General features: G+C 42.3%; 1 pseudogene; it reads right to left on the reverse strand.

Annotated features, from left to right (window-relative positions):
• Window positions 1–3,658: 3,658 nt before the first annotated feature.
• On the reverse strand, window positions 3,659–9,876 carry LOC115135658 (transmembrane protein 151B-like; annotated as a pseudogene).
• Window positions 9,877–17,657: the final 7,781 nt, after the last annotated feature.

Below are 17,657 nucleotides of genomic sequence, written 5' to 3' on the forward strand. Positions count from 1 at the left end.
GCATTAACTACAGTAAGTCTCCATTCCCAACCACTGACACATGAAATAAATGTTTTGTCATACCCGTGGTATACGGTCTGATATAAGATGGCTATCAGCCAATCAGCATTCAGGGCTCGACCCACCCAGTTTATAAATGGCATTAACTACAATAAGTCTCCATTCCCAAACACTGCCACATTTAGTCCCTCCTCTCAACATCAATCCATCCCTCTCCTCTCTGCCCTCTTCTTTACTCCCAATCTCTCTCAATCTCTTACAGTTGCTTGCTGAGTTTGCAAGCTTGTCTTTCTTTTGCTTCAACGGCGGCCTTGGTGTCCAGGAGCTGCTCCAGCTGCCTGCATTTGTTAAACATGTCTAGCTTTGCTGCTTCTCTCTGCTGACCCAGGCCCTCCCCCCTTTGATGAGCTTTCACTAGGGCCAACTGTGTGCTCTGCTCATGGCACTCGGCCCTTAGCCGCGTTGCCTCTGCCAACAGGCTCTACATGTTGTTCAAAACAGAATTCACCTGCTCCTGAGACATTGTACGGGCCGGGGTAAAGTGAAATATTGATGGAAAATCACTGAGGATACATACACACACACACACACACACACACACACTGATCTGGCAACAACCAAAGTAGAGCATAAAACTTCCTACTTGGATTTGCACTGAGGTGTAGCCTAGTGATTCAACACTATCTTAAAACCACTAAATATGAATAAACACTGAAATGTTCATGACAGCAGCATCAGTCTGATTCATCAGCCCATGAGACGTCTGCAGGTAGCTTACTGTGGAGCTTATCTCTCCCCAGTGCTAGTAACGTCAGCTAACACATTTCAAACACTCAGACACATTTTCAACCACAAAAGGACAGTGTTACATTTGGCGTCATAAGTGAAGCCAAAGTCATTTCTGGATAACACGTTGCATGTGACAATAAAACATTATATGTAATTGTAACTACCTGCATAATTGCATTATAATTACATTGTGGTTACACATTGTGGTTACAACCAGCTAACTAACTAGCCATTTCATATTGGTAACACCAGTCATTAGGCTGATGAAGTCATAAACAGCGCTGTGCTTGCGAAGAGCTGCTGGCAAAACGCATGAAAGTGCTGTTTGAATGAATGATTACGGGCCTGCTGCTGCTCAGTCAGACTGCTCTATCAAATCAGACTTAATTATAACATAATAACACACAGAAATACGAGCCTTTGGTCATTAATATGGTCGAATCCGGAAACTATCATTTCGAAAACAAGACGTTTATTATTTCAGTGAAATACGGAAACGTTTGGTATTTTATCTAACAGGTGGCATCCCTAAGTCTAAATATTCTTGTTACATTGCACAACCTTCAATGTTATGTCATAATTACGTAAAATTCTGGCAAATTAGTTCGCAATGAGCCAGGCAGCCCAAACTGTTGCATATACCCTGACTCTACGTGCAATGAACGCAAGAGAAATGACACAATTTCACCTGGTTAATATTGCCTGCTAAACTGGATTAGTGATTATGATTGATTGTTTTTTATAAAATAAGTTTAATGCTAGCTAGCAATTTACCTTGGCTTCTACTGCATTCGCGTAACAGGCAGGCTCCTCGTGGAGTGCAATGGTTAGAGCGTTGGACTAGTTAACTGTAAGGTTGCAAGATTGGATCCCCTGAGCTGACAAGGTGAAAATCTGTCGTTCTGCCCTGAACAAGGCAGTTAACCCACCGTTCGGAAATAGCGATTTCCGATTGTTATGAAAACTTGAAATCGGCCCTAATTAATCGGCCATTCCGATTAATCGGTCGACCTCTAATGCTGATGTATAGAAGTGTGTCTTAGCATGCTCAGTTTTTGGCTATGATCCCAAGCCTTCCGAGCATCGATCACATATGGTGCTCCTAATGGCATCAGCTGAGTGAGGGGTGGGGGGTTGAGGTAGTGTGAGTGTTAGTGTGAGTATGTACTCTACTGCATTAAATCCATACTTGATCATGATGTATAATTGCAACAGTGGGCAGAACTGAGACATGGGAAAAGCCCTTTTGAATTGTCGTGAAGGGCAAATTGCTGAGAGGGATTTTTTATTTATTAAAGAGATAATCTTAAAAGCATAAAATGCGAAAATTGTGCACTTAACTCTTAAAATATGATTTACTATATCTCTGATGTCATATCATGGACAATATTGTTGGCCTCTCGATCTGCATGTTCTCGAGGAATGCGAGTAGGTGACATAAGCCTCATCACGACTAGTGTATTGACTAAATTGATTATTTGTTTTACATCTAAAAGTAATATCAAATCTTATTACAATACTCTCTTTGTGGAATGGTAATACTCTCTTTGTGGAATGGTAGCACTCTTTGTGGAATGGTAATACTCTCTTTGTGGAATGGTAATACTCTCTTTGTGGAATGGTAGTACTCTTTGTGGAATGGTAATACTCTTTGTGGAATGGTAATACTCTCTTTGTGGAATGGTAGTACTCTTTGTGGAATGGTAATACTCTCTTTGTGGAATGGTAATACTCTCTTTGTGGAATGGTAGTACTCTTTGTGGAATGGTAATACTCTCTTTGTGGAATGATAATACTCTCTTTGTGGAATGGCAATACTCTCTTTGTGGAATGGTAATACTCTCTTTGTGGAATGGTAATACTCTTTGTGGAATGGTAATACTCTCTTTGTGGAATGGTAATACTCTCTTTGTGAAATGGTAATACTCTCTTTGTGGAATGGTAATACTCTCTTTGTGGAATGGTACTACTCTCTTTGTGGAATGGCAATACTCTCTTTGTGGAATGGCAATACTTTCTTTGTGGAATGGGACTACTCTCTTTGTGGAATGGCAATACTCTCTTTGTGGAATGGTAATACTCTCTTTGTGGAATGGTAATACTCTTTGTGGAATGGTAATACTCTTTGTGGAATGGTAATACTCTTTATGGAATGGTAATACTCTCTTTGTGGAATGGTAATATTCTCTTTGTAGAATGGTAATACTCTCTTTGTGGAATGCTAATACTCTTTGTGGAATGGTAATACTCTTTGTGGAATGGTAATACTCTCTTTGTGGAATGGTAATACTCTTTGTGAAATGGTAATACCCTCTTTGTGGAATGGTAATAATCTCTTTGTGGAATGGTAATACTCTTTGTGGAATGGTAATACTCTTTGTGGAATGGGAATACTCTCTCTGTGGAATGGTAATACTCTCTTTGTGGAATGGTAATACCCTCTTTGTGGACTGGTAATACTCTCTTTGTGGAATGGTAATACTCTCTTTGTGGAATGGTAATACTCTTTGTGGAATGGTAATACTCTCTTTGTGGAATGGTAATACTCTCTTTGTGGAATGGTAATACTCTTTGTGGAATGGTAATACTCTTTGTGGAATGGTAATACTCTCTTTGTGGAATGGTAATAATCTCTTTGTGGAATGGTAATACTCTTTGTGGAATGGTAATACTCTTTGTGGAATGGGAATACTCTCTCTGTGGAATGGTAATACTCTCTTTGTGGAATGGTAATACCTCTTTGTGGACTGGTAATACTCTCTTTGTGGAATGGTAATACTCTCTTTGTGGAATGGTAATACTCTCTTTGTGGAATGGTAATACTCTTTGTGGAATGGTAATACTCTCTTTGTGGAATGGTAATTGCTTATTTTTTATTGGCATTAGAGTTTTGCTCCGCATCTAACAGGGAGTTCTGTAAGTTTACACATTATACAGTGCCCCTTGAATTAATCTAATAGCTTGGTGAAAAATGAACTACTCCTGATGTTAAGCGCTAACTCAGCAGCTCCTTGATACTTCCAAACATTCATGAACAAAGATACAAAGCGATTGTTGTTCATTGTGGACAATGGGACACACATATTACTGTCTCTTTAGGAAGAGCAACTACATAACTGTCATTTAATCTACTGTGACACAATAGTTTTGTTTCCCTACACATCTTTCACTTACAGTACTGCTTTCTCGCAGGTCTGGAAAGCATGATTTTTCCATTTGTTTTCTTTCTCCTTCCATACCCCTCTCTTTAACAACCCTTTTGATATCGTCACACATTCTTCTTCCGTCCCTGTTTTCTTCTCTTCTCCTCTCTCTAATTTCTTGCATTATCCTGAGCAGATTTGCATATCTGCTCTACTGTACATCACCTTCACCAATCACAGTGACTATCCTGCGTCAAGGTCCTCCCCTCCATGACAGCTCTCCTCACCGTGGACAATCAACACAGGCAAGTGGAGAGCTTCCTGATAGGCTGGTGGTGTCTCTGTCACACAGGCCACTCCCTGCATGATCTCGGTCCTCACTCTCTCTAGTTCCTGCTCTCTATCCTCCGCTAGCTGCAGACTATTCTCGTCCACTTCATATCCTTCTGACTCCAGGACCCCTCTGCTTTCTTCATTAGCCCGGTGGAGGCCCAGTCCCAGAAACCCACCACCTTCACCCCCTCTACTCCCCATCCCTGCACCAAGGCTCCGGGAGTGAAACAGGCAGGCCTGGCGCATCGTGTGCAAACGGCCCAGAGAGAATCCACTGCGGCTGAGGGCTAACCTTCCTCCTCCCATCCTTCCCACTGTCCCATATGTCAAAGATCCTGCCCCCATTACCACATTTCCCCTGACTCGCGAGGGGAGCGAGGAGCTGCTGGTGGACCTGCAGCAGCGTGGGCAGCTCTGTAGGACGTAGCTGGAGCTCCGTCTCATATGGACATGTGTTGCCCCGGTAAACGCAGAGGGCAAAGAGGTTGTGTTATTGGTGTTCAGGTCCATCAGCAAGGCCTCGGAGTAACTGGGCACCATCTGCTGGTTACAGCGAATGTGCCACTCCAGTTCAGTGATATCCACAGTGTTGACCCTCGATATGACACGTAATCTGGGGCCACCGCGTTGCCCATTCTCCTGGCCTAAGCGGTAGTTGCCCATCTCAGTGCTGTCATTGTCATTGACTTCCTCGTTCTCACCAAACAGCTTCTCCACATGGTAGTGAACATACGCCGTACGGTACTCTGACACCACCCGTAGTGGCCAGGACAACATCAGGGCTGAGATCAGCCAATACATGCGCCGCCGAGAGAACCAGGGCGGCCACGCCGGGTTAGGAAAGGCCAGCATGTGCTCACGGAAGTCCACGTTCTTCAGGTGCATGCCCTCCCGTGCCTCCATGTAGTCATCCAGACCCTCGTTCTCTGCGAAGAAGCGTGCACGCTGGGTGAGGTAGGCGGCCTCGGCACGAGCACTGGCAAAGCTGAAACACTTGGTGAAACGAAGGCGTACGGCCGGGTGCTCCAGAAGGCCAAGCAGCTCCTTGGATACATCCTTTACACCATGTTGAGCATAGTCAAATTCAGAGCTGGCTGCGTGTGTATTGACCCGCTCATGGTACACCTGTGTGGTGGTGTAAGCGTCACCATTGCGGTATCGAGTCACCTGCCGTGTCCGTCTCACATAGTGATAGCTGATGGCCTTCCACCAGATACAAGGCATGGCCTGCTGCAGCCTCTGGACCCTGTTATACACCTTGCTGATCTTCACCCGGGCCAGAGAGGATGTTTTAGAGAAGCAGTGCCAGCACTCCACCAGGTAGACCAGGTACAGCATGATCAGGAAGGCCACCGGGATGTAGACGTAGCCGTTGGAGCAGGGGCTGTCATGGTAGAGGCGGGCGCGGACGCCGTAGTAGAGGCCGTGTTCATCGGCAGCCATGACGGTGACACGGGAGAAGGAGCACCATCCCAGCGTGGCGAAACAGCCGAACATCAGCAGCGTGAGGAGCAGGCACTTCCAGTGGGACTCTCGGCATAGGGACCCGGGAAGGGACTGTTTACAGGGACGCTGCTACGTGGGGAAGGGATAAGAGACAAGGTAAAGCGAATGGTGGGGGGATGGAGGGTTGGGTACAAATATGAGAAGAAATTCGGTTTAGATTTTATAAATGAGTAAGTTAACCAATGGGATCAGGAGCACAGGTTTAAAGTTGGGCAAAGGAAAGGATGTGAAAGTGGAAAGGACTTTGAAAAAATGATGGCGTAAGTGGTGGGAATGGGGTTTTAATGATGATAAAACATCAAACATTATGACTTGTTATGAGGGATGATAAAAAGGAGAGGAACAGGATTGAAGGACATACAATGGGAGAGGCAAAAAACAAAACAAGGAAGGGATGTTAAAACTGGATTTTTCTGCAAGAAACAGAAACAGAAAAAACAGAACACATATTAAGTGTATTCCATAAGAATACAGATGATTGGGCATCGATCAAAATGCATTTTTATGTCAAACAACATTAATAAACATCAATGTTGTCCTCTCATGCTCCCCTGCTCGTCCAGAGATGGACCATTCCAGTCTCTTGAGGCATGGACACATTTCCTGGCAGAGTGAAACCCAAACCATGCAGCCCCTTTTAAACACTTGGTTTTCGTGGACACTGGATGAGGCTGATGCTTTTAGACCTCATCAACAGAGAGAAAGAAGGAGAGTGCGTTCAGATTTCTTTTGCCAGTGGAGGTTAGTGGTACTGTGGCCATTCATGCTCCCCATGGGAGGATGCACATGGACAGTGAGCAAAGTGGAAGAGCGAAACATGCAGTGACACTATTGGCCACACAAAGAGCATTGAAAATAACCAAAAGGCAAACAAAGACAGAGATACAGATAGATAAGAGCTGAGCTCAGAGTATCTGTCTATCTGCTTCATTTTTTTAAGCAGTCAAATGTGCCTCTCGCAGCCATGACAGTGCCCTTGCAGGGAAGATTTGTTTTCCTAAAAGGTAGGCTGCTATCCAAACAGTAGCTCCGAGGAGGTGTGTTCCTGCTGGCAGAGTTACAGGGGTTTCATTGTGCCTGCATTACAAGGACAAGGGAGCTGAGTGAAAGGGAGAGACCATTTAAGTTCACCATGACCCTAGTGCCTCACTTATTACAGATGTTGTGTGTGTCTATCTATAATAATGATGGGTCAACTCTGCACTCATCCCCCACTTAAAGCCATTTAGAGAGGAAGCGATGAAGAGAGGGGGAGTGAATGAGAGAGGGATGGATAGTTTACTATACATGATGTTTGATAATGGTCTGGGCTAGGAACATCATGCTTTTTCCACTGTGCTATTTCTCTCCCACTTGATCGCTTTTCCTTCCACTCCTTACTGACATTAGCACTATGAAACTACTTCTGTAGAAAAGTAGTTTTTGCTCCTTCTTACAGCCATACGGATAAGGACCACATATTCACCTGCAAGTAGCCAAAATGACAACCTGGACATATGGGTAGACATAACATAGTAAACGAAAATATATCACACTCAAATTAGTATGGTATGTTACATTTGGTATGGTATGTATTAATTTCTGGATGTCCATCATCCATTTTGTATGTTATGTTAAGAATCACAATTTGTTGTGGCTAACGTTAGCTAGATGGCAAGGTTAGGGTTAGCTAACATGCTAAGTAGTTGCAAAAGTTGCTAAGTTTTCCGTGATGAGATTCGAACACGCAACCTTTGGATTGCTAGATTTATATGCCACCGACCCCCGAATCTATCAAACTAACCACCCACACACCACCCTTTTGTTTTTGCCTTAAGTAACCTTCTGTCTTTTGTAACCATACCAACCAGTAACATAACGTACTAATTTGAGTGTCCTGGATTTTTTGTTTACTATGTTACGTCTAGTTTATGAGACAAGCCTGAAAATGAAGAATGGTACCTGGCAGATCAATACAGAAGAGAGACAGAGTGGACAAGTATTTTCTTGTTATATAAATACATCCCCCAGAATGTAACATATCCCGATGCAACAACAGAAAGGTAGAGAATATAGATTTATGTAGGTAAATATAGAGCATTTCAGTTTCACTCAACCACTGTAAATGATTTATCAAGCCTAAGAACTACTGGCCTGAGAGAGAGCTTTATTGGGAATGGCTCTCAGATTAGAGACAGACAGTAACATAATGTGAGTTTGTGCGTGTGTGTGTGTGTAGGGGCCTGGCTTCCCCTGCCTTACCCTCACTTTGAGATGAAGGGCAAAGCAGAGGAAGGGAAAACGGAGAGATGGCCTTGCACATCTCTCTACTTCTCTCTAACCCCACAACATTCAATAGAGCACAAAGGCCCCTCAATAATAAATGTAAGCCCCCCAAAAAATCACATTACCACACACAGAATTGTGCTGATTTACCCTGACAGGACATATTGACATCAGATGTGCAAATATCAGCCATGCTCATGGGATAGTAAGGCATTATAACATGAGACATGTTGCTTATGTAAACAGGAACACTTAAGAGCATTGATATGGTTGTGTCAGTGTAATACAATCATTATCAAAACTCAATAGTGCTCTCCACTTGGCACCATCTCCATCTCTGTCTCTCTTTTATCGATCACCCTGTAACATAAGATCTGAGGTTATAGCTCAGCAACTCTGACTACTACTCAGACAGACCATAATTAGTGACCTTAGACTATAATGTGGACTGATGCTATACCGTTCATTGTAATAAGTAATCCCCAGAGAAGATATGTCTCCTAATCATGATTATGAGGAGTTGAATATCAAGCAGTTGTATGTGGCATTCATATCCAGGTACAGGCAAATAGATGAGGGGGAGCTCAATCGTTCACCTCCACTTCGACTGCAATGCAGTTGCGTCCCTCCATTTGCCCGGGGTGACTCTTCAAGTAACCTTGTAAAATACACGCACTAAAAATAAGAACGTGACTGGGACTACTATAAAAATAAGAACTACTGTAAAAACCAGCGGGACTCTGATACAACTCAGACCCAACAGAAATGCAGAGGTCTGTTTGTGCTCAACATGTTGGTTAGTAAGAGGATGACTGTGAGCTGAGTGGTAACTTAGGTTGAGTAACCAATTAGCTTGAGCTTTCCACGCAGTGCAGGCCTAATATGATATGAATGAAATATTCCTGCAATCGCGCATTATATAAAATAACAATTCTAAATTGTAATTGTATTAGCCTGTATATAGTAGCCTGTGCAGTAGTTTCGTCCCACAACTAGGCACTACGCATCTGTAAACAACACAGTCAAATTCAGAATCGTTAATATAGATGCTAATATAAATGCCTAGTTGCGAGAGGAAGCTACCTATGCACTAGCGTCCAACAATACACAATTACACACACAGGAGCGCGCGCGCGAGAGCACACACAAACACACTTCCCAAACAACCCAACCTATACTAATGCTCTACCTCTTCTCTTCTGTCCCCGTTCAGTAAGGGCGCTTCTCCGGTAACGTTCACCGCAGGCATTATTTTGTTCCTCACAAGCAACGATTTGACCGTGAGCATCGGGATCTGTCCGAGACTCCGACAATCAGGGGGTCCAGAGTCGGGACCGCCTGATTGACAACTCAAGCCCCATGTATGAATACGATCCTCCAAAAGCAAACGTCTTCCAAGCATGAAGCTTCCCTCCTGCCAGGTTATTACCGCACCTCCTACAATTGCCCCAACGGCTTGATTCGATCATGTCCTACGTGTCATGTCACACGATCGCGGGACAGTGAAAAACAAAAAATTCAGGTGTTGTTTCTCGGGTGCCCGTTAAGTCACCAGTGCCACATGTGGGTGTATTGTTAACGTATTGCTGTCGCCTAGCAGACTTCTCCACAGTAGCCTTCTCTATACTAGTTCAATTGGGTCACTCCATTGGCGCCAACATGGACTATCGAGCGGAGGAACAATGATGGGAGGAAATATATCGCGAGAGACATCCCGTTATTATTTGATAGGCAATTTAGGCTATACCTTCTGATGCAGCTATATCGGTTAAGTGCGATAGCATAGCACGCCATTTATCCGTAAATATATCTTCATCCCCCCATTCAGAAATCATGTTCGCCAGATAATTTTGCCCTCCTCCCTTCTTGCTTTTGGTTCATGTGTTTATCCCGTGTTCACCTACACATTTCATCGTCTATGGTTAGAGCTGACGTCACCCAGTTACGAGACATAGCCTACCGGTAAGCGTGCATCATCTTCTTAAATGCCTACGTAAATGCAACATTTTAATTAGGCCTAGTTCGAGTGGCTATATCATAGCCTAGATATTGTGCGCTTGATGTGCGCCGGTGAGCAAATCCTCCTTGTACATTGGAACAGTCTGATGAACTTTGCACATCGCTCTATTCACCTACATTTCACGATCACTAGTTCAATGGGAAGGGCGGGGCAGGGCAGGACTACCAAATTCGGGCCCCTAGGGCACCTACTTCCACACCCCCACAGCCGAATTTGTTGAGGTTTTCAACTGACCTGTTCATATGCTATCTGGGCGGACCTCCAGGGGGCCCTCAACTGATGTGTTCATATGTTATCTGGGGGGCTGCATGTCCTATGTGGTGATAGTGGTTTGTTTACATAGCAGGTTAGGATAACTAAAGTAGCAGGTTAGGATAATTAACATGGCAGGTTAGGATAATTAATGTTGCAGGTTAGGAGAACTAACATGACAGGATAGCAGAATTAACGTGGCGGGTTAGGATAATTAATGTAGGAGGTTAGGAGAATGAGGTTAAGGTTAGGAAAAGGCTTAGGGTTAAGCTTAGCTAAAATGCTACAGTTGTCAACAACTGTTATCCCCGATGTGACAACAAGATGGAGCTGTACTCGTAGCCACAACTGTACAATCCATCAATCTTGACAAACCATCAGTATCTTAACACCGGTCGGTAATCCGGCCCAGGGGAAGGGTGTAGGGGTCGAAATGGGACAGAGCCCAGAGGAAGCCGGGACTAGTGATGGTTCATCATCCTGCTACTACTGTTTGCTTGAGTAAATTAAAATAGAAAGGAGTTCCATGTGATCGTTACTGTGAATTCCTTTTTGAACCTGGGAACTGTGAAGAGAGCCCTGGTGACATTTCTTGTGGGGTATGTATGGGTGTCTGAAGAGACCCCTGGTGGCATGTCTTGTGGGGTATGTATGGGTGTCTGAAGAGACCCCTGGTGGCATGTCTTGTGGGGTATGTATGGGTGTCTGAAGAGACCTCTGGTGGCATGTCTTGTGGGCTATGTATGGGTGTCTGAGCTGAATGTTATTTGATTATGCAGACAATCTGGAATTTTCGTCACAGTAATAGTTCTCATAAAAACTAAAAGAGAAGCAGTTAATCTCTCGTCAACCAGGAAAGACTGGGGTGCATGTTGTTGATGTTAGTTCTGTAGGTGCAGTTAAGGGCAAAGATGCTGCTCTGTTTTGAACCAGCAGCAGCTTTGCTAGGTCTCGCTTTGCTGCACTTGACCATATTACCAGACAGTAATCAAGGTGGGACAAGACCAGAGCCTGAATAACTAGTACGGTTGATTTTTGCAGAACATATTTTTACAACAGACATACCCCTCCCCATCTTCACAACAACGTTTTCAATATGACCATGATAATTGACCATCCAATGTTATACGAGTTTAGCTTCTTCAACTTGCTCAATGGTCAACCTCCAGTTGAGTTGAGGTTTTGGTCTTAAATCATGTTTTGAACCAAATACAATGGTTTTAGTTTTCAATGTATTTAAGACAAGTTTATTTTGAATCACCCATTATGATACTGACTGTAACTCCTTTTTTAAAGCTTCAGTGAACTCACTGGCTTTGGGTGCTGACATGTAGTTTGTGGAATCATCTGCATAAATAGTAACTTGTGTAAGACCAGCCCAAAACTCCTCCTCAATCTACACCCCATAATGACAAAGTGAAAACTGTAAAAAAAATAATTAAAAAAAATCACAAATGTATTACAAATAAAAACAGAAATACCTTATTTACATACAGTACAAGTCAAAAGTTTGTACACACCTACTCATTCTAGGGTTTTTCTTTATTTGTACTATTTTCTACATTGTAGAATAATAGTGAAGACATCAAAACTACGAAGTAACACATATGGAGTCATGTAGTAACCAAAAAGTGATAAACAAATCTAAATATATTTTATATTTGAAATTCTTCAAATAGCCACCCATTGCCTCATGACAGCTTTGCACACTCTTGGCATTCTTTCAACCAGCTTCATGAGGTAGTCACCTGAAATGCATTTCAATTAACAGGTGTGCCTTGTTAAAAGTGAATTTGTTGAATTTCTTTCCTTCTTAATGCGTTTGAGCCAATCAGTTGTGTTGTGACAAGGTAGGGTTGGTATACAGAAGATATCCCTAATGGGTAAAAGACCAAGTCCATATTATGGCAAGAACAGCTCAAATAAGCAAAGAGAAATGACAGTCCATCATTACTTGACATGAAGGTCAGTCAATCCAGAAAATAAATGAATAGGTGTGTCCAAACTGTACTGTAGGTATTCAGACCCTTTGCTATGTGACTCGAAATTGAGCTCAGGTATATCCAGTTTCCATTAATCATCCTTGAGATGTTTCTACAACTTGATTGGAGTCCACCTGTGTGTAAATTCAATTGATTAAACATTAAACATTTGAAAAGGCACACACCTGTCTATATAAGGTCTTACAATTGACAGTGTATGTCAGAGCAAAAACCAAGTAAAAACCAAGCCGTAAGGTCAAAGGAATTGTCTGTAGAGCTCCAAGACAGGATTGTGCCAAGGCACAGATCTGGGGAAGGGTACCAAATCATTTCTGCAGCATTGAAGGTCCCCAAGAACAGTGGCCGCCATCATTCTTAAATGGAAGAAGTTTGGAACCAACAAAACTCTTTCTAGAGCTGTCCGCCCGGCCAAACTGAGCAATCAGGGTAGAAGGTCTTTGGTCAGGGAGGTGATCAAGAACCCGATGGTCACTCTGACAGAGCTTCAGAGTTCCTCTGTGGAAATGGGAGAACCTTCCAGAATGACAACCATCTCTGCAGCACTCCACCAATCAGGCCTTTATGGTAGAGTGGCCTGATGGAAGTTACTCCTCAGTAAAACGCACATGACAGCCTGCTTGGAGTTTGCCAAAAGGCACCTAAAGACTCTCAGACCATAAGAAACAAGATTCTCTGGTCTGATGAAACCAATATTTAACTTTTTGGCCTGAATGCCAAGAGTCACATCTTGGGGAAACATGGCACTATCCCTACGGTGAAGCATGGTGGTGGCAGCATAAGTACAGAGATCCTTGATGGAACCTGCTCCAGAGCACTCAGGACTTCAGACTGGGGCGACGGTTCACCTTCCAACAGGACAACGATCCTAAGCACACAACCAAGACAACGCAGGAATGGCTTTGGGACAAGTCTCTGAATGTCCTTGGGTGGCCCAGTCAGAGGCCAGACATGAACCCAATCGAACATGTCAGGAGAGACCTTAGAATAGCTGTGCAGCGATGCTCCCCATCCAACCTGACAGAGCTTGAGAGGATCTGCAGAGAAGAATGGGAGAAACTCCCCAAATACAGGTATGCCAAGCTTGTAGCGTCATAAACAAGACTTGAGGCTGTAATCACTGCCAAAGGTGCTTCAACAAAGTACTGAGTAAAGGGTCTGAATAATTATGTCAATGTGATATTTCCGTTTGTAACTTTAAATACATTTTCAAAACTTTCTGCTTTGTCATTATGGGGTATTTTGTGTAGATTGATGAGAGAAATGTAAAATATATATATTTTTAGAATAAGGCTGTAACATAACCAAATGTGGAAAAAGTCAAGGGGCCTGAATACTTTCCAAATGCACTGTATCTGATGTGAGAGAAGCTTCTATTGAACAACACACTTTGGGTTCTATTGGATAAATAACTCTCCAACCATGTGATGTAAAGCCATAGCAAGTGATTTTTTTCAGTAACAATTTATGATTAATAACATCAAAGGCTGCACAGAAATCTAACGATACAGCTTCAACTATCATCTTATTATCCATTTACTTTAACCAGTCATCTGAGTCAGTGCAGTACACGTTGAGTGCCCTTCTCTATATGCATGCAGAAAGTCAGTAGTTAACTTATTTTCTGAGAAATAGCATTGTATTTGTTCAAACACAATTCTCTACATCAGTGTAATAAGAACAGGCAGCAAACTGATTGGGCAGCTGTTAGATCCAGCAAAGGGTGCTTTACAATTTTTAGGCTGTGGAATTACTTTAGCTTCCTTCCACACCTGTGGACACACACACTCCTTTAGGCTTTTGTTAAAGATATAGCAAATAAATACAGTCTCCTACCATTCTCAATAGTTTCCCATCAAGGTTGTCTGTACCTGGTAGCTTGTCATTATTAGGTGGATAACAATTGTTTTCCCACCTCTCCCACACTAACTTGACCAAATTTTAAAAAGCAATCCCTCTTTTTCATTATTCAATATTATGGTTCACTGTTCAATGTGGTCATTTCACTTCTTAGTTTTTCCTCTTTACTAGTGAAATAGTCATTGAAATGATTGGCAACATCGAAAGATTTTTGTTATAAATGACCCATCAACTTCAATGAACGATGGCGATGAATTGGGTTTTCTACCCATGATATCATTAAATGTACTCCAGTCTTTTTCCATTGTGTTTTATGTCAATTATCTTGTTTTGGTAATATAATTTTTGTTAACTTTAGTCACAACATTTCTAAATGTACAGTATGTCAACCAATCAGCTGAACAGCTTTATTTGTTTGCCACCTCTTTTGCATAATTGCTTTGAACCATACAATTGTTCAATTCATCACCAATCCAGGAGGCTCTAACAGCTCTCACAATTAGTTCCATGCTTGTCAACGATTGGCTATTAATTTACAAATACTTCCAGTGCTGCATCTGGATTCACTTCCTCATACACATCAGACCAACATGTTTTACACCTTCAACAAAAGAGCCCTGAGTAAGCATTTTGTATGATCTCTTATAAATTACTTTAGACCCACCCATATGGAAAATAATCAGGAAAATTTAATTAGACTATTGTATGGCAGACTCTTGTATGGCCAATCTTTGATGTCCTCCAAACCGTTAAATTGTCATTCATGCTTGATACCTGCAATTGAGCAAAGTGGTCAAATGTGAAGAATGAAGTACCCTAGACATACCCACACAGCAGTTGGACAGAAGAAGATAAATCTCAGAAGGATCTGGTAATATTTTGTCAGTGTTGTATTTTTATATGTGTTAACCTATATGTCTTATATGACATACACCATTGAATACATGATTGTGGTGAATTTCCTACATAGATATGGTATGACATATTTGAGAAAATATTTGAATTATGAGTCATCTATGAATATTATAAGAAAGGTGTATGTTCTACAAAATAAATGATTTCCTTATGGGTTTCACATAGTATTTTTTTAAAGTCAACATGTAAAAACAACATGAGAATTACAATATAGACTACATTACCAAAAGTATGTGGACACCTGCATGTCGTACATCTCATTCCAAAATCATGGGCATTAATATGGAGTTGGTCCCCCCCCTTTGCTGCTATAACAGCCTCCACTCTTCTGGGAAGGCTTTCCTCTAGATGTTGGAACATTGCTGCGGCTTCCATTCAGCCACAAGAGCATTTGTGATGTCGGGCACTGATGTTGGGCGATTAGGCCTGGCTCGCAGACGGCATTCCAATTCATCCCAAAGGTTTTCGATGGGGTTGAGATCAGGGCTCTGCAGGCCAGTCTATTTCTTCCACACCGATCTTGACAAATCATTTCTGTATGGACCTCACATTGTGCACAGGGCATTGTCATGCTGAAACAGGAAAGGGCCTTCCCCAAACTGTTGTCACAAAGTTGGAAACATAGAATCATTTTCAATGTCATTGTATGCTGTAGCATTTAGATTTCCCTTCTCTGGAACTAAGGGGCCTAGCCCAAACCATGAAAAAAAGCCCCAGAACATTATTCCCCCTCCAGCAATCTTTACAGTTGGCACTACACGGGTAGGTAGTGTACTCCTGGCATCCGCCAACCCAGATTTGTCCGTCGGACTGCCAGATGGTGAAGCGTGATTCATCACTCCAGAGAACAGCACTTACAGTTGATTGGAGCAACTCCAGCAGGGCAGAAATGTAACAAACTGACTTGTTGGCGGCGCCACGTTGAAAGTCACTGAGCTTAGTAAGGCCAATCTAATGCCAACGTTTGTCTATGGAGATTGCATGGCAGTGCGCTCGATTTTATACACCTGTCAGCAACAGCCAAATCCAGTAATTTCAAAAGGTGACCACATACTTTGGTATATATAGTGTACATTTACATGTATGAGTTTCATGGTTAAGCCTGGACAGCACCTCCCACTGGACATTTTATTTAACTGGAGCTATTGCCTTTGGTCTCCCATCCAGGGTTGTTAAACATGTCCAGCCCTGCTTAGCTTCAATGTTTTTCACTGACTTTTACCAATGTGCTATGTTGCTAACCAGTCAACATTCAGGTCACCCAGAGAATAGACAGCACTTTTAACATCACACACATTATCAAGCATTGCACACTAACTGCATTATCCAAATACTGAGTGTTAGCACTTGGTGGCCTAAATCAGTGTCCCAAAAGAAGGGGCATTAGATGAGGCAGATGAACTTGCAACCACAACAGTCCAACATTTGACAGGAGATCCTCCCTAAGCTTCACAGGAATATGGCTCTGAACATATACAGCAACACCTCCCCCATTGACATTCCTGTCTTTTCTGTAGATGTTACATCCTTGTATTGCTACTGCTGTATCATCAAAGGAATTATCTAAGTGAGTTTCAGAGATGGCCAGTATATGAATGTTATCCAATGTTAGCAAGCTACTGATTTCATTTAAGGCTACATATATTAATATGGGCTAAATCTTAGCCCTTTCCTGGATAGCTTACCGGAGATAGATGGAGAAAAACAACAAAAATAAAATAAAGACATTGTTTGGCTTGAGTCAGTGGCCATGTCCGAATACCCATACATGCATCCGAAATAGGCCGCTTGAGTATTCGAAAAAAGTTTAATAGTATGCAACATTTTGAAAAATGTATACTTTAAATGCCCAGATGTCATACTCATTTCAGCTTTGACAACAGCTGATAATTTAGATATGAGTAGGCGCTACCAAAATCAACGAATAGTGGGAAACAATACAATCACCCATGGCGCATTTTCATTATGCCAAAATATGTTAATTAGTAAGCTACATTTAGAAAATTGAGTATGGTTTAAATGCCAGGATGTTATACTAATTTTGCCTCTCTCGTAGAATTCGATGCACACTTTTCCATAATGCATTGGAAGAGGTGGGCTACTTGAAGAGAACTAGAGCCTAACAAAACTAGGCTACTTAACTGGGAAAATGCCCAAAGCTTCTGCGGAAGAGTTCAAATGTTGGAAAAGTAGTTTTTGTTCTTAAAATGATAGAGGATTGCATCGCAGGCTACATCTTTGATAAATTATTTTTAAAGTGGATTACTGCTTTGTCACTGATAAGGGTTTGTTTTCTTAGCCTTCATCAGAGCTTTTAAATGAAATAGTAAACCATCTTCTGATTCCTGAATGTGTCAGCTCCGGGGACTCGGAATGCGGCTGCGTTACTGCGGTCATGTTAATCAGGCCTTTTGAACATGTGCATTGTTTTAGTTTTGTAGGCAAGGCTACTTATTTCATTTATGGGCCAAGCCTTTGCAGTCATTCTGATCTCGTGCCCAATGATCAGTGCTTTACTTTGATGTCCAGCGGTTCGTAATTTGCGATGCACCCGCTGTCCACGTGTTTCTGTAC

This window comes from Oncorhynchus nerka, linkage group LG10 (assembly GCF_034236695.1).
Source record: "Oncorhynchus nerka isolate Pitt River linkage group LG10, Oner_Uvic_2.0, whole genome shotgun sequence".
Taxonomy (NCBI): domain Eukaryota; kingdom Metazoa; phylum Chordata; class Actinopteri; order Salmoniformes; family Salmonidae; genus Oncorhynchus; species Oncorhynchus nerka.